This window comes from Tenrec ecaudatus, chromosome 17, assembly GCF_050624435.1.
Source record: "Tenrec ecaudatus isolate mTenEca1 chromosome 17, mTenEca1.hap1, whole genome shotgun sequence".
In the NCBI taxonomy this organism is placed as follows: Eukaryota; Metazoa; Chordata; class Mammalia; order Afrosoricida; family Tenrecidae; genus Tenrec; species Tenrec ecaudatus.
The window spans coordinates 32,397,002-32,419,510 of record NC_134546.1 but is presented as its reverse complement, the minus strand read 5'-3'; the positions used below and the strand labels follow the sequence as shown (position 1 = coordinate 32,419,510).

The 22,509-nt window shown below is 39.8% G+C and overlaps 1 protein-coding gene across 1 annotated transcript in view; it reads left to right on the top strand.

Annotated features, from left to right (window-relative positions):
• Positions 1-4,282: 4,282 nt before the first annotated feature.
• The window catches only part of SLC8A1 (solute carrier family 8 member A1), a 438,247-nt gene continuing 420,020 nt past the window's right edge, over positions 4,283-22,509 (top strand). Inside the window, exon 1 of the mRNA XM_075535797.1 lies at positions 4,283-4,400. The gene's annotated coding sequence lies outside the window, so the exon portion shown is untranslated. The remainder of the gene's footprint in view (positions 4,401-22,509) is intronic.

Genomic DNA, 22,509 nt, shown 5'->3' with positions numbered 1-22,509 from the left:
GAAGCAGGGAACTGGCTAAGGCAGCTGCACCCTGGTCTGACCATCACAAAACAAGACCGGAGAACTCGAAACGTGAGGCTCACCAAGCCATTTATCTCTCTGCCTTTCAATTTATACCACATGTGCTTATTGGCCAGGTTGGCACAATAAACTTTAAGTAATCTCTTATATACAGAATAAGGACAAAACTGACCAATCTCCAAGTTAAAATCCTTTACACTTTATTTTCATGGTCCACCCAATCATCAACTAGAAGTTACAGAAAATGGATAGAAGAGCCATATTGAAGAATTTTACTTCATCATAAAATAGCCAAGTCATTTTACTTCTATGACTATATTCTAGTTCATAAATGAAAATAAAATGTCGTCATAAAAGTAAATAGTGGAAATTATTTTTGTCATCTTATGTTTTCATTTTAATAAATAAAAATGTGGCTTTGCTTCTTTTTAATTGAATGAACAAGTGCTTATTGAATACCTAGTGTATTTCTGGAAATATGTGAGGCTCTAAAACTTCAAATGAAGAAGACAGCTATTTGTCCTTGAGGTGGTCACATGGATATATGAGCATAAAGACGGGTATGGGTCATCAAAGAAGTCTGAACCCTGCGCTCGAAGAACCCACACGAAGCCAGTTTTATTGCTGTGTTGGTGGTGGTAGGAGAGTCCAGGAGCATCTACCAGAGGAGACAGTATTTGCATGGCTTCTTCGAGGGCAAACAGGAGTCTCGTTTAATTATTTTTCTCTTTCCTCCAAACCGAAAATCAACCTCACTACCATCAAGTCCATTCTGATGTTCTGTACTTGAGCTCGCTGGATAAATTGCGTTTCTCTTAGAAGTGAAGATTAAACTCAGAAAACAAATACATAAGAATAATTTACCTGCATTTATCCTCTCTGTCTCTTCACTATAGCTGTCTTCTTCATACTCTTTGAAAACGTGCTTTGTCCTTAACAAATCTTCCCTTTGTGATTGCCTTCACATTCTTAAGGGGAAAAAAGGCAGAAGGGAAATATCACTAAAAACTTTAATTCCTTAAAAGAAATATGTTGCCTTGATCTTCCCTATTAACCATTTGAGTCAGATATCCGCTCGAAATTGTATGTGCTAATGTATAACCGCCCGGATAAATCAGGATGAGGTCAGTGTTCTAGCATGTTCTCCTTTCCTTGTGAGTTAACAATCTAACCCACATGAGCAGTGGGGTGTTTGAGCGTCTTATCACTTATACAGCAGGGCTGATGCTAGTAATTGAGAATTACCTACCACTTATTCTTTGTTCATTTATTGATGCATTTAATTCTTCAACAAACCTTTGTTAACATTTGCTTACGATAGATACACATCTATCCTATATGTGATGGATTTGGGGGTAAAAAGGAAAGCATACAATGTGTAGTCCTTGTGCTCCAAGAGCTCACAATCTGCTTACCCCAGGCAGACAGAAAAAGAAGTCCAATCATGCCATATGAGGTGAAATCAGGAAACACGGGCAAAGAGGAGACACTGTACTGAATCCTTATAAGCCACCTGAGACTAGGCTCTTGCATCATAAAAAGGGAAGCAGGTCCATGTGCGCATGCTTTTGGTAAAGGCTGCTGTGCAGAATAGTCGGATGAAAGGAATGGTCTCTGCCAAGCAGTTCATTGAAATAGCAGGTCTGTACGTTCCCGATTAGGGAAGAAAAAGGAGCCATGCAGGCAATCCTGGCTGATGGAGCCCTTATGTGCATCAGAGGAGCTTTGGGCTCAGTGACTGAGTTTGCAGAAGCAGATGGTCAGACCTTTCTTCTGGTTGCATCTCGAACCTTCAGACATATTAGTTGCTGAATATATGAGCCATTTGTACTACCCAGAGATAACTTCCTTTCCCACAGAATTACATAAAATGATGCGGATACAATCAATCCCGATGTCCACGTCCACACTTACAATGCCTACGGAAGACCAAGCGCTCTGGAAACATGAAGGCCTTCAACCTCTTTGTTAGGGGGTCTGATTCTATAATTTCTCATCTTTTGGAATCAGAACTTCAGCCCTCTCACATCCCTCAGAAGATGGATGCGAACAGAAAACCTCTTGGTTAGTAGTTGAGTACTTGCTCCTTTGTGCCACCCAGGATCCCAGATGCACCTCAGACACTCACCTCTGGAATACACCTTGGTAAGAAGACAGAGTGTCCTCTTTCTCAATCAACAGAAGTAGGAAATAACTCGTGTCTCATGGTTAGCAGTTAACACAGCCAGGATCAAAGCAGGCTTATCTTTTGAGTGCTGGATTTATAGTCTGGAATCCACTGTCTATATCAATGATGACTTTGCTTCACACATCGAATCAGTAATTTAGATTTGGGCAGGCCACGGTTGGTACAAGTACCCAGCGATGCTGGCAAGAACTGAAGCTCGTTCTGGTTTCTTTTTCACCTTCCTGAGCTTGTAGACTTTCATCCTCGTGCTTGTTTCCTCCACTCACCACAAGGCTGCTGTAATGCTAAGCTTGATGTCTGCTTTCTGGGAAGGCAATGGACCTCAGGGGTAACGCAGACAAGAGTAGCAAATACAGAACTGATTCCATTTTCATAGATAAATAAAAGCATGCCTGGAAGTCCTACTCAGAAGGCTCTTGTTTGTACTTTGGGCCACAACTGTTTACACGTCACGATTATCTAGCTGCTTTAGGGAACAGAAAAAATAGAACTATTTATGGTTGGACCTGTTAAGGAAAGAAGAGATATTGTATAGATCCTGAGTAATATTCTACTATGTCTATCACCGAAACATATTAAAAGTATGCATTAGTTTTCAATAGATTATAAAGTGTTATTATATGGAATATCCTTAGTTGGACATAGGGAGGGTAAGATGTCAGAATATCTTTCATATAAAAACACGAAGCTGTGTGGATGGCTTTGGTTCTTTTACCCAGACTCAAATCAGAACTTTGCCCAAACTTGCCACGAGTGCATCTATTTTTCCCTGGGTCTGATCTTCTTGTAAGCAGAAATTTTAAGTGACCATAAAATAGAATGAGTACTCTAATGAGCTCCTTTGTAGCTATCAGCCACTTAAAATAACTATCATTTTGCCAATATTCTTTTTGTCTATCCTTCGCTTTTACTGCTTTTATCATTCCCCCTTTCCTAGTTTTGAACAAAATAGCACCATTATTGTTGTATCAAAATAAAATATGTCTGTATGCTTCAAAATTCTGTCTACGTCTTGAAATAAGAGACTCTGCGAGAGTTTCAACATGATGTTGGAAGACAAGAAAACGAGAAAAAATGTTACTTAGAAATCACCTCTGTTCATTGGTCTGTCTAGAGATGTTTTTTATGCAACATTACTAGCAAAATTCGGGAGGGGGGAGAATAAATGAAAACCTAAATCAAAAACACAAAAGCACACCGCAACTGGACTGCCAAGCTCAGTTTCAGTAATATGTGCAGGACTACCTCCTCCCCTATAGAGCAAGATTTGTCCCCACTAACAGGTCATTCGCCTTTATCATTTCAAGATTCACAATTAACAAAAGAGTATGCATTAGTATTCTACAAGGAAATTCTGGTTCACATCATTTGGTAATTTTCAAATATGCTTTCTAAGACTCGACGTCGACGCTGGCCTACTAGTGTGGAGGAAGTTAACATCACTACCTAAAAGAGAAGCCGTTCAGATGCGTGCAAGCCTTTCCTTGTAGTTCAGGGATTTTAATTATCTGTCCCTCGGCTACCTTGTCCACCAAGGTAAAGAATTCAGACGTCACAGCTCTTCTTAACGAGATGCAGTCAGTATATATGGAATCACTCGTGTATCCTGTTTCCCCGTTTCTTTAGCCGTTCCTTTCTAGGCTGCTTTGTTCACCAAACATCTGACGGTGGCTGTACATCTCACCATCATCTTGAAAAGCAGAGACCCCGAGGGGGAGCCGCGCTGGGTCTCTGTTTTCATAACGTGAAAGGTGTGGATTGCCATGCCTTTCCAGTTCTTGTGCAAACCTAGGCGAAATGGACTGCGCTCCGAACAGCTGGAAAGTGGGGGTGCCAGTCTCAAAAGCGCACTCGCAAAAAGACCCAGTGGCAGCCTCGTGGGGAGTGGCATGGGCCTGATGGAAGGGTCGCTGTACGGGTATTTTTATCATCCGTGTGTTGGATGAAGCCGAGAGCTGCCAGATAGCTCCTTTTCGACAGCTTGGAGTTACTGTTGGGAACAGATCCATGTATGGAAGTGCAAGCCGAAAGGCACAGATAAGCAGAGATCCAGCTATGCGAACCATGTTTAGAGACACTTAAAGGCCACACATCCCAAGTCCTTTCTTCCTGGTAAACTTGGAGAAGGCAGCACACGGGGCCCTTCTTCCTGTCCAGCCCACGCGGGAGGAGAAGCCCAGGCCTGACGCAGGTAGGTGCCAAGCTTTGGGATGGAATTTATCTAAAGGATCGTTCTCAAAAACTCCCCTCCAAATCTTCGCTGTCCCTTTAGAGTAGCTGCCAGACAATAATTTGGCAAGAGGGGAAAAAAATGAAATGGAAGGAAGTGAACTGGGGCTGGTGAGTGATGGGATTGAAGAGCTCATCTTCTGCAAAGGAAGACAGGGAAAGTGACGACACAGAACTGCTGCCAAATATCGTCCTTTCGTCCCGTGTCACTGCGATGAGAGTCTAGCCCGCATCTCGGGAATGGGCCCCAGCTGCGGTGAGGTGCCCATAGGAGCTGTGCGTTTGGGGGTTGGGAAGGTGGACTTTTTCCTGCTTCCTTTCCCCTCGGAAGCCAGCAGACACTTGCATGCGGGGATAGTTCTTCCTGAGACATCGGAAAGGCTGCTTATAAATGACGCTGGATTTTCTTGGCAGTGGAAGTCTGTTTTTCCAGAGTTTCTCAGAAGATCGGAGGATGATTACATCCTGTTCAAGGATTCCTGGCTTGTTTTCAGATAAATGGGCTATTGCGCAAATTGAGATTGCTGAAGCCAGCTGTAAGCGCTGAACTCGCCTCTCTGTCTTTCAGCTTTGTTCTTGCTTTGTTGTTCACAACTCTGCCCTGAGGAACTTGAGGAGAAAATCTTATAGGAGTTAGTATGGTTTTGTCAGTAACTGATAGCTTTTTTGGCCGTTATATAACAAACATAGTTAGTCTTGGAGGGCAGAGTGAAAGTATTCAGAGTAGCAAGACTAACACCTGTATGAATCCACTGTCCAGCCCAGACCGGAAATACCTGGTCTTTCTTCTGATGGGATTTGTAGGAAATTCTACTGTAACTTCCTGCTACACTGGTCCACACAGTCAGATTGCACTTTGAAACACTGCTGTTAATGGTCTTTCAAAATAGCATTGGATAATGAAAGGTTTGGAGAAGGGAGTTTAAGGTTAGCGAAGTTTATGGACTCTTGCCAAACACAAATATCAAGGGGGCGGGGGGATTGCAGGTTATATCTGTGAAATAAATATTTTTTCCAAAACAGAATCGAATTAATTGATGGGAGAAAAGCAAGGCAAGGCTTCTGATTCCCATAAAGAGTGGGAATCCACAGGGCAGCTCTGCCCTGACCGAGAGGGTCACTATGAGTCAGAATCAACTAAATAGCAGGTTTGACCCAAGATATTGGAATTCAAATGTAAGATTTATTGTTTTGGAAATAATGTGTCTTTAATTCAAGAGAGATGATTTTTTAAGCTGTGCATTTTCAATCCTAAAATAGAACATGAGAAGAGAAAAGATAAAGAAAGAGAAAATTGTGGTGTTCTTTTCCTGTTGACAAAAGGTAATATGAAATAAGATTAGCAACCAAGTACTAGAAATGCGTAACAACAGAGTGTAATAGAATCGAAGGAAATGTTCTTCAGTTAGAGTCCATAGCTGAGCCGGGCAATTCCCTTTAGGAATCGAGTTGACTTTAGTTGGGTGGTGAGTTCTTCAAAATGGTGATAACATAAAAAAGTGACACACAGAGAGAAAACAGTTTTGCTTCCTGCAATGTTTTGTTGTTGGAGAGTGAAGGTTTACAGGTAATACGTCACCATTTTTTAACAGAAATTGTAATAGTAATCCTAAATGAGAGAATTTTGTTTTCAGATGATCACTTTATCTGTCTAGTCCATTTACGTTGTAAATCCATTATGTTAAGGACACTGTCAACTTTTCTCTTTCAAAATCTCTGAGCTATGCTTCAGTTCACTTAAACTTACTAATAATCTATAGCTGCAAACGAGAGAGGGTAAACTATGCCTTCTTAAAAAACAAAGCGTGACAAGCTGTCATAACTTCAGCTAACGTGGACCAGGCCTACAAAAGGATGGTTTTAAAATAATTAAACACTGCCTACTAGACAGCTTTCCAAAAGCAACAGCGCAGCAGGAGTCCCTGCAATTTTCAACGTGCAAAAGGTTCATCTAGATGATGCCACAGCTTTTGGGAACAGATGTGATGCATACATGACATCATCAGCCCCTTTCCGTTTGCTCACTGCCAAGTACATTTCAAGTGTGCATTCTTCAGGAGGAATGCTCCTGTTTGTATTTCAGCAAACAATTCCAAGAAGAATAATGTAAGTAATAAGGAATGATTTACTGCTGATTTTAAATACAGTGTGACAATATTTATGGGGAAAAATTAATGACATGGTCAGGTTATGTGCCCTTTTGATGGGAGGCTTTGTAAGCATTCAGTAAGGACTGAGTGCTTTAAGAAAATACATGTAGAAATCTTGGAAGATAACATTTGATAACAGAAATGTAATTGTTTAGAGGCCGATGTGAAAACCCTAACGAAACAAGCATAACCTTGATACACAGGACTATTGTCAGCTGAGGTAGAAGGCAAATTCATGCTGTCCAAAAAGGATAGAAAAGTGGAAATTGGTCCAAAGAGCAGAAGCACAGGATTGAGGCTTTTATCTGTGTGATGGAACCAGATTGGGTAGTTCCTGGACTTCGTCCATTGTATCCTACATGCAATGTGAAGGGGAGTGTTTTTCTAAGGGGATTTGATGGGGGGAGAATAATCCTGAGTGTTGGGAGAAAGATTATACGTTAGACTGGAGGTTTGCTTTTCCAGAAGAATAGAATAATTTAACTCCTTGGACACCCCCCAAAAAGAGAAAAGAAAAATTATAGCTCATAAAGGAAAAGATAATATCAGTTATTCTGAGGGTGGGGTAAATCTCCTTAACGATCCTAAATAAAATTTAAATTTTTCTCAGGTGAATAAAAATGGAGAGTTTTAGTAGTCCCAAAGAGCAGTGAGAATTGTACTTTTTAAAATATTTCCAAAGAAATCATAAGACTAGGGGAGAGTCATGGTGAGGTATTTGAAGATCTGAAAAATTATATGCTTTCTCCAAGGTCAACCGATAGTAAATGAAGTTTCTCTAAAAGCAGATCACCCATTTTTCTGATCAAAATTGATCTACTTGATCTTGCTCTACCACTTTCAATTTCTTCATTTTAAATTTCATGATATTTTCAAGGGTCACAGGAAAGTAGTTGGAAGTAAAACCCACACCAAATAATTTGGGAAGGTAGTTTTAAGGTATTTAAAAGCAATAAAAACCCAGTTGTCATCAAGACAATTTCGACTCCTGTTGACCCCAGATATGTCATAGCAGAACCGTGCCTCCTGCCTGTAACTGATTATTGGGAATATCAACAGGCTTTTCTTCTCAGGCGTTTGTGGGTGGATTGGGTCCATCCATCTTTTGGAACGTACGTGAGAACTTAATTGTTGGTGCCATAGGGAAAGGGGAGCAGGTTCACACAGTATTGCCAAGATGTAAATGGCCTTTCCTATTCCATTGAGTTGAGCCATGGTTCAAACAGACAAAGAAAAACAAACAGGAAAGCATTTCTATTGGGTTGATGTCTTCTTATAGCGACCCTGTGGGACCGAGCAGACCTTCCCAATAGGGTTCCCAGGCTGTGACCTTCATGGAGCAAACTGCCACATCTTATTCCTTCAGAGTGGCTGGTCGGTTCAAAACGGCCGTCCTTTCCGTTAGCAGCCAGGCATCCAAACACCGTGCCTCCTGGGCTCCTTTAGAATCACTTGACATCTCAGGGCCACTGCCAGCCTGACATCAACCCTGTATAGAGTTTTCAAGACTGTCAAGATGTATAGCCACCTCATCTTCCTCCAGAGGTTTGAATGCCAACCTTCCAGGTAGCTTATCCCACAGTGTCAGCAGAGGCCATTTTAGAATCACCGGGTTGGGGTGAACAGTGCTTAAAACTATTGATACTCACATCATATACTCGAAACCAGAAGGTTGCTAGTAGGCGTGCAAAAGACAGTAGTTTAGCTCCAAATGCATGCAGAGACATTTTAATGTGCAGTCCGCAGTGAGCACAACTTCCTTCTTACAATAACAATGTAATCATCAGTCTAGTGAGCTCCACTGTGAGAAGGAACCAGCTGATGAATTTTTTAAAAAGTGCTCTTTCATCCAAAGGTAATTTCTTTGGAGGCTGTTTTTATATAATTCTTGCTCGCAGGTTCTATTTAATAATTTGCACATATTTGAGAAATGTTTTCTATAAAAGATCAATTTTTATTTCTTTCATATCTCTCAGATTAAATCCTATGTGGATGCTAGCCACAATTATTGAAAAGTATAAAATATGTATATGTGACATTATATTTCTTAATAAAAGCTGCTCAGTGCAATTTTATATTGTTTTAGCAAAACATCAAACAGCCATTTTGAAAGGGCATATTAATTTTAGATAGCAACAGTTTTCTAAGAAATAGACAAATCCTGCTCCTCTCTCTCTCTCTTTGTTTTGTCTCTTACCTTTCTAATAAATGTCAAGAATTTAGGAGCAAAGGTTTGTGATTTTATGCAAAACCTATCTTCGCTTATAACACATAAAAAAAACCTTGCAAGTGAAATATGAACATGAGCCAAAATACTAAAAGCATGCACAAGGTCCACTACAAATGGCCTCCATTTAAGTAGAAGTTGAAGGACCGACTAATGTTAGAGAGATGATAAATAATTCCTTCAGATTTTAGCTCAGCTTGCAGAGAACCAGTCAAATCAGTTGGCGAGTACTAAGGTTGGTTCTGTCAGACAGGCATGGTTTCAATTCTGGATTTTCAATGGGTTGATGCCTCTGAGACGGTGAACAACTAAGCTAACTTGTAAGCTGCTTTTTTTCCCCCTCTGCAAAACGAACACAGTCACAGCATTGGCTGTTGTTGCTAGGATTAAGGAGGATAATACAAATAAAGAGGTGAAATGATTGATCAATACTTTATGGGCCAGCTTTGTAAGGGGCACCAAAGTTATCCTTTTAAATTGCTTGACTGGGAATTTTCCTCCTAATGCTAAACTATATCATGAAAGTGATCCTGGGTATCAACAATAAATGCTTTTATAAATAAATAAGTAAATACAGACAAATATTTGTTCTTAACTGTTAGGAGGCATGTGGAAAAGCAGCTATTTTAAAAAATGAATTCTAACCATAAACAGACGTGAAGAGGCCCAGTTTATAAAAAGTGTAAGTCATTTTCTAAATAGGTATATTTTAAGTAAATAAGATAGAAGACTGTACTGAATGTTTATTCTATCCAGATCAATGCAGTGGATTCCAGTTATTAATATTAGTAATGATAAATCTATAATCTTTTCATTCAATGTTCCCTGACTTTTCATTCAAATCCCCTCATATAATAAATAACAATAACAATTCCAATTTCTCAGTCTGTCTAGTACTTCTCCTTTGAGAGAAAAGGTCTATTTATATGTAAAAAGGATGATCAAACACAAACTATTGTTGATTTTCATTAAAAAGTATAATTTAGCTAAAATTATTTCTAAATATTAACTGGTTTACAATTATAGAAAGGTAGGTAGCACTATGGGTCAGGCTTTGGCCTTCTTTTAGTACAAGGGCAGCAACGAAAACCCACTAATCACTCCTGAGAAGACAAGGCTGTCAGGTCCTGTAAAGATGGATTGTTTCGGAAGCCCTTGGTAGGATCACCCAGGGTCAGAATCAACGTAATAGCCCTGGGTTTGGTGTTTTGGGGGTATTTTTCCCCACTTGAGGACATGCCACTTGATGCAATGGAGTCTTTGGGGATTAGAAGACTGGTTAGATTCAAGGAAACGCATGTCCAACTTGCGTCTGTGCTCATTGCTACCATGCAAGTTAGCTGAGGATTATCTCAATGCATGTTAAGGTCTTGCTATGTCCTGAACACAGTTGAAAGCAGGTTGCCTATGGGAATTTATTATTGTTAGCAATCACTCTACAAGGTAAGCACAGAAACACCGTACCATTTTTAGCAACAGTGACACACGAGGAGATTCAGTAACATGCCCAAAGTCACACAGAGAGTAAATAGAAAAGAGGCAGACTTTGAAACTCGCACTAACCTACTTCCATGTTACAATGTCTGAACACTTAAAGAACCTTTTTAATTGAGAGCAATAATGAAATCTCTCTGTGGGGATGGAATTGTATCCCTCCACCATATTCAAATTTATTCAATCTGTATGCTGAGCAAATAATCCTATAAACTAGATTTTATAAAGAATGATTTTGCATTAGGATTCTCCAGTTCGTTGAGAACCTGGGATAAATAGATGACCCAAACTTGCCAGTTGAACGCAAAGAGAACTTGATTCTCTTACAAATGAAGATCAAAGACTACAGCGCTGAGTATGAATTATAGCTCAAAGAAAAAAAAATCTCACAACTGGACTAATAGACAACATCATTACAAAAGAGAAAATATTAAAATCGTTAAGGATTTCCTTTATCTTGGATTCATAATCAATGCTCATGGAAACAGCATTCAAGAAATCAAATGATGTATTATACTGGAATAATCTGCTTCACCTGCCTGCTTTAAAGTGTTAAAGAGCACAGGGAACCCTTCTAAGCTGAATCGTTTTATTTTCAATCACCACATACGCATGCAAAAGCCAGACACTGAGTCGAGAAGAAGTGGTGCAGTCGTATTATGATGTTGGGCATGAATATTAAAATTACCATTGACCTCTAGAAGAGTAACCACATCTGACCAGGAACAAGTGCAGCCAGAAGGCTCCTTGAAAGCAAGGTTGGCTAGACTTGGTCTCACCTACTTCAGACAGATTATCGGAAGAGACAAGTCTTTGAAGAAGAACATCATGTTTGGAAAGGAGCCAATGAAGAAGAAACCTCTCGAGGAGTTTGATTGACACCGTGGTTGCAACAATGGGCTCAAACATAAAAAAAACCTAACAGTTGTGAGGACGGTGCAGGAAGCACATTGTGAGTCAGAGGCAGCTAGCTGGACGCTACGACCGCTCTCCGAGAGCTGAAAAGAACAAAATTCGTATGTGAAAAATTGGGGGGATAGACTCAAAGAGAGTGCAGACCCAGCTAATATTTCATTTTCTTCTACACGAGGCTGACGTGAATGGGCGTCAGCTCACAGTAACTAATAACTACATTAAGTACGGTCTTGTGCAGAGGTAAAAGCGAAAAACAGCCAAAGAAACACTCTCATTGGCTATTTCAGATTACTGCCTATTTAACAATTAGTCAGCTTAATGATTAAGGAACTCATTTGAAGCCCCTACCTTTTGGTTGGCTACACTCTAACCATTGCACCCCCAGGCCTCCTTTCCTTGTTTTCTCTAAATTAACTTTTTCTTTTACAAATTAAGAAGTAGCCTTTTCTCACAGATAAAAGTAAAACATGTGTGCCTGTGTCCCATTATCCAGGGAGCCCTGTCGGCACAGGGGTAATGGGCTGGGCTGTTATCTGCAGCGCCCGCAGTTCAAAACCCCCAGCTCCTCCAGGGGAGAAAGACAAGCTGGGACTCTTGGCTCCCTGAACCGTTTGTCTCAGAAACGCATAGGGCAGTGTTAACCTGTTCTACAGAGTTGCCGAGTCCGCTTCGACTCAATGGCAGAGAGAGTATCCCATTCAAGTATCCTCTCTGCCTCCCATATTACTGATGTGTCAATAAATGTGTGTGAACATTTTCAATCTCTCTTCCAATTCTTCAGTTATATAGCAAAGACAAGTTGGAGACTAATTTGAAATTGAGTTAAGGATCATAGAAATGAGCGTCAGGAACGTATTCAGTAGTGTGAACTTGCATTTAAAACTCAGTTCCTAAATTTATGGTGAAGAACAAAGAATATACTTGACACTCAATTTGCATTTTAGAGTATGCATTTGAGCCTAGCACTTTTGAGAATACAACATACAATTATTGAGTATTTAGTTTTATGAAAAATATAGTAACTGGTTCTTTTATGTCAGTTATGATAACACAAATTATAGAGAACCTGGTCACTTACTTCCTTGATAAAGCTTGTCTCTATTCTCAAGTCTTTCTCGTTCAAGTACAGTAACTAGATGTCAGATTCTCCTCTCAGAATCGACTTTTCCTCCACCACACATCCAAGATAACATTTTATTGTTCTCCAAGGTTGATTTTCTACAGTTAACTTAAATATTTATCTGCTATATAATGCAATTATCAATTGTAATATGGTCAGAAGAATGTAATGCCAAAGAAAAAGATTAAAGTCTTAAACAAAATAGAGAATTCCTTTAAAAAAATTGAAACCTATCAAGGGCCTGTGTAAATAAATCTATAGGCCCTTGATGGATTCCCTTTAAAAAAAAAAGAAATGCTAAGGTATATAGAGTACAATAGTGATTTATTAAAATGCCTTGTGTGCCTAAAAATAAAAAAGAAAGCAAACAAAACTCATTGCCACCCAGTTGATTCCAACTCAAGAAGATTCCCATGGACACAGTAAAACTGCCCAGGTGGATTTCGGAGAAGTAATTCTTTATGGGAATCGAGAGCCCTGTCTTGCCCCAAAAAAACTGGCTGGTGGTTTCAAACTGCCCAGTTAGCAGGTCAACACGTTACCTCTAGAACACCTGTACGAAAATCAAAACCTAACTGGCTGCTATTGAGTCAATGCTGACTCATAATGACGCCCTATGGGTTTCTAAGACTGTAACTGTTTACAGGAGTAGAGAGCCAAATCTTTGTCCCGTACGACACTTGTACAGTCATAAACAATTAAAATATCAAAAACACTGTGGTAAAACACAGACATCCAAAATTTCATTAGAAGGACATTCCAGTTAAGTAGCATTTATATTCTTAGCTTATTTTCGTGACACAACCAGTGTCAGCTCTAAATAACTCTGGCTGAACGTGTCTGTCTTCTGGGGGCAGAAACAAAGTAGATGATAAGTATCAAGATTATTTGCCTCCAAGTTTGCTTCCCTCTCCCCTAGATCCATTTCTGTTTAGCTAACACACTATTTACAAAGATTGAGATGTCTGAGAAGGGACTGTTCTGTGATGTCTTTAGGATGCTTGGTGGCATTCTGGGGTGCAGGTTGGTTAACACTGAAGTTACCAGTCACCCCTCAGAAGAAACAAACCAACAACAAATTCACTGCCAGCGACTCAATGTTGCTGCCTGGTGAACCCCTGTGGGTTTCCAAGACTGTCACTGTTTACGGGAGTAGAAAGCACTGGTGTTTTCTGATGACTGTTGCAGCCCAATGCGTAACCAGTACATCGTCAGGCCTCCTTTCCTTTGACACACGGTTCTGGTTTTAACATTCAGGGCGAGTTATTCAGTGGATCTGTATAAGAAAATGTAGAAAGGTGCCTAGATAAGAGAAATTCGATGTAAGCTCCGTTGGCAGGTTTAAGAGCTGTAGGAGCTATTACAGTGTTGGGTACACTGAAGATGGTTCCAACTCACAGAGAGCCCAAGTTCAATACTGTCCAATGCCTGTGCCAACCTCACAATTATTGTTTATGCTTGAGTTGATGATTTTTAAGTTTCTGGGTCAATCCATCGCAGTGAGACTCTTCTTCTCTTTCATTGATCTTCTATTTGAATAAGCAAGATGTCCCTTTTCAGGGTCTGGTGTCCCTGATAATGTGCCCAGAGTATGTGAGTCAAAGTCTAGCCATCTGGCTTCCAATGAGCAGTCTGGCTGTACATTCTCCAGACAGATTTTCTTTTCTTTTTTTTAACCTATGGTATGTTCTTCACCAACACCATAATTCAAATTCAATTATTCTTCAGTCTTCCTTATTCAGTTTTCACACGCATATGAGGTGATATAAAGTATCATGGCTTGAATCGGGTGCCCCTGAGTTCTCAAAATGACATCTTTGCTCTTTGACCTTTTCGTGAGGTCGGTTACAGTAATATTGTCGACTACAATAGGTCATTGGATGTCCTGACCAGTGTTTAGATGAGTGTCTATTGTAGATCCATAAAATGACATCTTTGACAACTTCATACTTTTCTCCATTTATCATGGTGGTGCCTATCAGTCTAAGTGGGTAGATTTTTGTTTTATTTGCATTGAATTGTAATTCATACTGAAGACTAGCCTTTGTTTATCAGGTCTTCGATTTCTCTTGGCTTTTAGCGGGTCAAATTGCTTCCTCCTCATGTTGAACAGACTGTTCATTAGATTTCCCCAAATCCTGGTTCTTCTTTAGATAGTCTATCTTCTATTTGCTCAGCATACAGATTGAATAAATATAATGAAAGAATGCAACCCTGTCATACATCTTTTCTAATTGTAGGCCATGCAGTACCTCCATATCCCCTTGCTATGCTCTTACCGACTGCTTCTTTATGTACAAGTCCCACATGCACACAGTGAAATGTCCGGCACCACCATTCTTTACAACGTTGTCAAAAGGTTGTTATGGTCTACATAGTGAAATGCCTTTGATAAATAACATGCACATTGAGTAGTCAATAAAGTACAAGTGCACACCTTCCTAATATTCTTGCTTTCAGACAAGACACATCTGGTGTCAGTAATGAGATCCCTGTTAAATTTTATTGACGATCTCCTTTGTGGACCCTGAAAGTCATGTCGTGTGCTTGTCCTCTTCCGTGTTTTATGTCTGCTGCAAGCACAGTGGAAAGAACTCTCATGTCTTTATCTCTTTCTCTGACAAAGTACTGGGGCTAAGTCAAGGTCAGAGCCACGTTGGATAGCACTCATTATCCTTCCAGAGTCAGCAAGCTTTGAGCCCAGTTGTTTAGTAAGAATTCCACCTAATTGCATTAGCATTCAATCCGCGTGTCTCCCTGTGGCCCCTACACACTTCTGTGTTGTCCTGTCAGCTATGTTGGCGAAGGCCAGAAACCACTTTCCCAAAGCACTCGTTAGCCTAACTGACTTAGAGATCCACAATAGTGATGCAGGCGATCTGACTTGATGTTGAACACAGAAACAGTTTTGCTGAGTCTCACTTGCACGACTCCTGTTTCACTTACTAGAGCACTTCTTAAACTGCTAATAGGATCACCCTTCTCAAAGGTATTTCATACATTGAGCTATATATTTTTTTTGTCAAACCATCTGAGAAAATTGAGAGCCAACAGTCACTTCTATAACATCACTTTCTATTTTAACTCTAGTTTCCTCTGTCATCATTTACTATCTTTTGATCCACAAATCTGTGACTATTAAGCCCATTTCCATAACTCACACTGATTCAAACTAAACATGTTCAAAATGAAACTCATCAGCTTTACTAGCAGTTGATTGATCTTTTTGCCTTCTCTAACTCCCTGATTCATCATAATTTTTTTTAAAGTCAACTTAAACTCCTTTCTGTGACTTGTTGTGTCCAACCACATCAAATCAGCCATCAAATACCATACCGTATGCTTTCTGAACGTTTCTTATATCCATTTCCAATGAATTCGAATGCTTCGTGCCTACATTATTACAGTATCATGCTAAGAGCTGTTGACCTGCTCCTAGCTTTGTCTTTCCCACTCTCCTCCCCATAGATTGAAAACTGGTTGTATGAAATTCTGTTTTTAAAGAAATTATGATAAATTTTAGTATAAAATTCAGTCTTTATTTTGAAATAAAAGACCTTTGAAAATATAACAGTGCCTATGTTCTCTAAGTTTGTTTCTCACTATTTTTAAGCTTGCTTTGTCGTAGCTAATAAGTACTTACCATGTAATGTACTCCTTACAGTGACTCAGATATATATTTTTTACACATTTAATATCTACCTTCTTGAGTGTTTTATCTGTTCTTCATTTTCTTCTTCTCCCTTTTCGTGTAACAAACCCTGCCCTTGCTTCAAGACAATAGTTAAAAGGCTTCTCTCTATGAAAGTCCCTCTGCCCACATTATACAATTCTGATATTCATGCTCCCTGTGTGAATCCCTTGCACTGGGGTATCTTTGTGATAATGTCACAGTGTAGTTTTCTTCCTCCTTCGGTGCATTGCTCCTTGAGGACATGGCCCTGTATTTTGTTATTCTTATTAGCTGCTTTCAGTCAATTCCAACTCAGGAGACACCATGTGTGCAGAGTAGAACTGCTCTATGGGGCTTCAAGACTGTGAACTTTCAGAAAGAGGAGATAGCCAGGCCTGTTTGCTCTGGGTCCAGTGGATAGGTTCCAAGCACCAATCTTTCAACTACCAAAGAGGAATGACTATTTTCATAAATCAGGAAACTTGCTTGTCGTGATCATCTTTATATTCATGGGCTTGGGTGTATCTAATAAATTGATGTTGAATAACAAAATAAAAACATCAAATCGATTCTGATTGGATCATTGCTGGTGTTAGATGTCATTGAGTTAGTCCCAATGCATAGTGACCCTATGTGCCACAGAAAAAAACACTGCCTGACAGTGGTTCTTCTGGAAATTCATAGCACTTTCAATACTCTCTGCCAACACCATTATCCAAATGCAGCAATTCTTATGTGGTTTTTCTTCTTCATCTCCCAACTTTTCTCAGAATTATGAGGTTATTGACATAATGGCTTGGGTCAAGTTTATCTTGATGTTGTCTGTTGGTTTGGTTATACAGATTTTGTTTTCCCACGCATTGAATTGCACTGAAGGGTTAGAAATTAGAAAAATATAAATAAAAGAAAGGAAGTTAAACAGATATGATTTCTCTTTTTTCCCTGCCTGCCCCAAGTTGTAAGCCTATCTGTCTCTAATTTAGTTCCATTCTCTTAAGTTAATTTTGTGTTTTTGACTTATTAAATCATAAACAAATCCTTGGGGAAACAATGCATTCACATGTTGAAGATGCATAAATTTGGTGTTGAATTACTTCCAGAATACAAAGTCTATTTATTACAAGGCTATTTGAACTCATCAATAGTATAAACTATCAACTTCACCAGTCTCACAATAAAGGAATTTCCACAGAGCTGGCAAACAAAACCTTTTGCAGTAAGCAATAACTATCTTTTAAATTATTTTATATTTAAATACCCTCAGATATTTTTAGAATAAAAAATAAATGGGGTTGCTATTGAGTTCACATCAGTTAGCAGCCACCCTACAGAACAGAGTAGGACTGCCCCATAGAGTTGCCAAGCCTGTAAATTCTTCAGAAGCAGACTGCCTTAATTCCGTGCAGGGCAGCCCTTGGATACTAACCATCAACCTTTTTGTTAGCAGCTAATTACAGACATTGTGTGTGTGTGTACATCAGTTACCCATTTGTCTAGCTAACAAAGGCAAAATCCCCATCCGTGTAGTAGCAAGAGGCTTCCGTTAGCATGTTTCATCACATTATCCAGACCCAGCGTCTAATGGTTAAAACTCTTATCAGGCAGCAGTGTTTCTTTATTCGGATAGATCTGAAATCCTTTGGAGTCATGCTTTCACAATTGGATTTTTGCCAGAGACAACCAGACATCACTGGAGAAGTGCAGTGATTGGGATCTACGATCTTGTCTCAGTTTATCCGTGTGCACAAGCAGACGAGTCAAGAAAACCTTTCAAATAATCTGTTTACTTAGAGCCGTGTGAACATGTGAACGTCCTAAAGGCATGAGAGTTACTGCCACACAGGTACTCAGAGAGCAACTAAAAGCTCCATTTGCTTTTCATTGTTCTATTTGCTAGATTCAAACTGCTTTCTGCCAGGGAGGTGACAATGATAATGAATAAGGTGTGGGTGCCCCTTAAGAGCTAAGAGCGTTTTTTCCTCATCTAACTGAATGATCTCCTTTATCAGTTTAACAAGGTAAAAAGACACATCTTACAATCAAATAATTTCTGGCATTTAACAATGTAATAATCAGGGAATTATTTTTTTAATTCATGTCTCCCTTCACTCACTTTTCTGTTGTCCATCCCCCTGGGAAGGGGTTATATGTAGGTCACTCTGATTGGTTCCCCTTTCACCCTCCACCTTCCCCTTCCCCTCCTGCTATCACTACTCTCATTATTGGTCCTGAGAGGTTTATCTGTCCTAGATTTCCTGTGTTTCCAGCTCTGGTCTAGCCAGATTTGTAAAATAGAATTGGGGTCATGATAGTGGGTGGGAGGGAAGAAAGCATTAAAGTACTAGAGGAAAGTTATATGTTTCATTGGTGTTATACTGCACCCTGACTGGCTCATCTCTTCCTTGTGACCCTTCAATAAGGGGGTGTGCAATTATCTACAGATGGACTTTGGGTCTCCACTCTGCCCTCCCCCTCATCCACATTGATAAGATTTTTCGTTCTGGGTCTTTGATGCCTGACACCTGATCCTTGATCCCTTCGACACTTCATGATCACACAGGCTGGTGTGCTTCCTCCATGTGGACTTTATTGCTTTTCAGCTAGATGGCTGCTTGTTTATCTTCAAGCCTTTAAGACCCCAGATGCTATATCTTTTGATAGCCAAGCACCATCAAGTTTCTTCACCACATTGGCTTATGCATTCATTTTGTCCACAGCAATTGCATCAGGACGGTGAGCATTACAGAATGCCACGGTGTTATTAGAACAAAGTGTTCTTGCGTTGGGGGAGCAGGGACAATTTTTAAGACAAAAGCTGAGCCTATCAATGAAGAAAGTGGATCTTTCAACTGGCCCGGTTTCAATTGCTGGAGACTAAAAGGAGAAGAAGGATGACACATGATGTGAGATCCTGACAAAATAGCAGCCTGAGCACTACAGAAATCATGCCTGTGAAGAATCACAGAAGTATGCATCACGTGAGACACACCTCCTCAAATCCATTTGTTTCTAGTGCTTGTGGTACAGGTGATGAGTCAGAAGAAAAACCGGACAAATCTGCTACCAACCCTCAGCTCCCAGCAGTGAAACTCTTTGCTTTAGTTTTACTTTCAATTTTCTTATTTGCACATTTATGATAATTGTACAAATTTCCCTGGAGTTGGGGGGGTGGAGTGGCTAAATGACATCATGGAGGAGTAAATAGAGAAATGTGACACACATGACAAAAAGCTTTCCCTCCGTTTCTCATAAATACATCAAAGATCATCAGCTCTGTCATGTGGCAGACAAAAATTATTCGTGAATCAATAATATGAATTTCTCTGAACCCCAATGACTTCATTTCCTCGTGCTCCTGAAACAGAAACATCAGGAGGTAGTTAGTTTATTGTGCCAACCTGGCCGATAAACACATGTGGGGTTAATTGAAGGACTGAGAGATAAAAGGCTCAGTGAGCCTTGCCTTTCCAGTTCTCGGGTCTCTTGCTTTGTGATGGTCGGACCAGGGTGCAGCTGCCTTAGCCAGTTCCCTGCTGCAGCTGGCAAAGCTCACTTCCTGCAAGACATCCCCAAGGAGAAGCTGCATGGACCTACCCTGATGCAGCCCTGGATGCTGAAGCAGCTGAGATGCTTACACGTTCACAGACTTGACTTTCCTCCTGCAGTTGGCATCGTAGTGTGTGTTTTGCCAGATGAAGGAGGACTTTGTGGATTGGTGTTGGACAGATGGGTTAACATTTGGCTTGTCGGCTTGGGCAGCACTTGGGATGTTTTCTTGATGTGCACTTAACGTTTATATAAACCTCTCTCTTATACATGAGTTTATGTGGATTTGTTTCTCTAAAGTACCCAGACGAACACACACCACCAGTCGGTATTTGAGGATGACTTTGGAGAACATGGATGTACTGTCTCACAATTTAGGAGGCATGAAGCCTGAATTCAGAACGCCAGTTAGAGCAGGTTCTATCTCAGGGAAGGTTGCCGTCCTTTCCAACATTATTTGTGGTTGGCCTCACGTGAAATCTTGTCTCATGTGTTGCATGCCTTTTGTGTTCTCTTTCATGAACCCTGGTGATGTAGTGACTTTGAATTAACCACAAGGCCAGCAGTTTGAAACCACAAGGCCAGCAGTTTAAAACCACAAGCTGTCCCACTGGAGAAGGATGAGGCGTTGTACCCATGAAAAGAGTTTCAGTCTCAGAAACTCACAAAGGCAGTTCTACCCAGTGGTCCAAGGTTGCTGTGAGTCAGACTCAGTTCAGTGGCAGTGAGATTTTTTTGTGTTTTTATGTGTTTACTTGCATGTTAAAATATAATTTGAAAGTGATTATGCTGCTAGGGTGTGCCTCAAAGGAGTTATGCCCTTGTGGGTCACCGTCTTAAAGTTGTGTTCCATGTTTTTCTGTTCTTCAGTATATGAAACCCAGGACTCATGAGCCAGTAGGGTCAGCAGTAGAATAAGTGTTTCAAGGGGTGTGTGTACGGTGCTGGTGGTGGTGTAGTAAAAAGGAGATGCGGTCAAGGAATCTGGAAGAAAAAAAATGTTTGGAAATTGATTTTGGTAGCAATTGTACCACAATTCTTGATGTGATAGAATTATGGAATGATATGAAATATGTATTAAATCCCAATTAATAATACACTTTTAAAATGATTCTGGTAAAGGGCATATCCTAAACTGGCATATCCCCCTTAGAATCACAAAGAACCTCCTATTTCCAAACACGATTACATATACAGTTTGAGGGGTTAGGAACCCAACACATATTTTCCAAAAGCAGAGTCCAAATGAAATCATGCAGCAAGAGCAAGGAAGGGACAAACTGATTTCTAGGTCTTTTTTTATGATGATTTTAATTTGTTTAATCTCAAAGACATTCACCCATGCTTGGGTTTCCTCTTTGGAATGCAGAAAAGATTTCCGTGTTTGTGCTAAAAAAGCTCTTTCTGAAAATCTAGTAGACTGAGTAAAAAAAAAAAAATCACGTGTTGAAAGAAAACTAACACATTAAATAGCTGAGTCATCAGCAGGCAGTGGGACACATGGACTTGTCAAGTCTGTTTGTTATCAGAATTTCTGAAAAAAAAATTTATTGCATAAATGAAGAGACCTGCAGTGGGGAGAAGGCTCGTGTGCATCAGGGTTGACTTGATCTGACCTCAACTTTTTCAAAGTTGCAATAAGGTTTGAAGAGAGGGAACATATCATCCAAAAGCAGGTGGAGAGTAAGTGAATGAGGGGAATCCATTACAGAGAGGAAACATTTCCACAGACGTGTTGCATATTGACCAAAATAATGTGGCAAAAAATTGTTGGACTAGAATGGAGGAAGAAGTGGGTTCTTGATTTGGCTCTTCGACTCCCTAATGTGAGCTCTGTGGGGACGATAAAGTAAGGGCTTGAATTATTTGACACTAAAAGTTCCTTCAGACTGTTAAATACCTTTTACGCCCAGGTTTTATGTTGGGAAACGTCTTCCTTTTTTACATAAAGGTCTTGGCTTTGCGTAGGTTTGTCTTGAGACGGATACTTTCAAAAGGGAGATTCTTTGTTTCAACATTCTCTCCTTTTCTCTCTCATCTTTTTATGTTTGAAAAAGATATATTTAGTAGGAGGAACTATGAATAGCAGAGTTTTGAAGTTTTCAAGAACTGTAAAAACAGTTCTTATCAACTCCTCACTGTGCCTGAATTGTAAATCATCTTCTCTCTCTCGCGTGGTGCATACTCTTCTCAGGAGCATGATTAATGGCTTTGCCCATATGCTCCAACTAGATGTAATTCATCCTAAAATTTAACTGTGCTTTATGTTTTTATACCTTTTCAGTTAGTAATCTTTTGAATGCAATATATATATTTTATTTTTTTTGGAATGTAATATTTTGGTCAAACTAACAGCCAAAGTCTTCAATTTTGAGTATGTTTAATTCTTGAAAGCACTCCTGGTTGGTTGAGTGTTGTTGTATCTGCTATTAGTTGTCATCAAGTTGGTTCCAATTCATATAATTTAATAAAAAATCATAGAGCAAAATTGTATGTCTAGTTGAGCAAATAATACATATAATTTTATGAAACACAGCAAAATGTTGTCTGGCCACAAGTACTTCTCATAATTATTGGTATATGTGACCCCATAGTATCTGATTCAAAATCAAAGCAAAACAGAGAACAAACTCACTGACATTAAGTCAATTCTAACTCATACTGTCTGTCTGGAACAGAATAAAAATGCCTCTTTTTCCAAGACTTTAAATCTTCACAGGAGCCTTATGTTTCTGCTGGTAGATTCAAATTGCTGACCTTGCAATCGGTAACTATGCCATCAGGACTCAAACCCACGACTCCCCAGGCCCCACGTAACCATAAAACAATAGTATTCTATACTCAACTTTAGCATGTACATACAATTTTCATTTATTTAAGATTCACCAGCTGCTTGCAAGGTTCTCATCACTGTATCCTCAAAACTTATGAGAATGCTAGGTATCT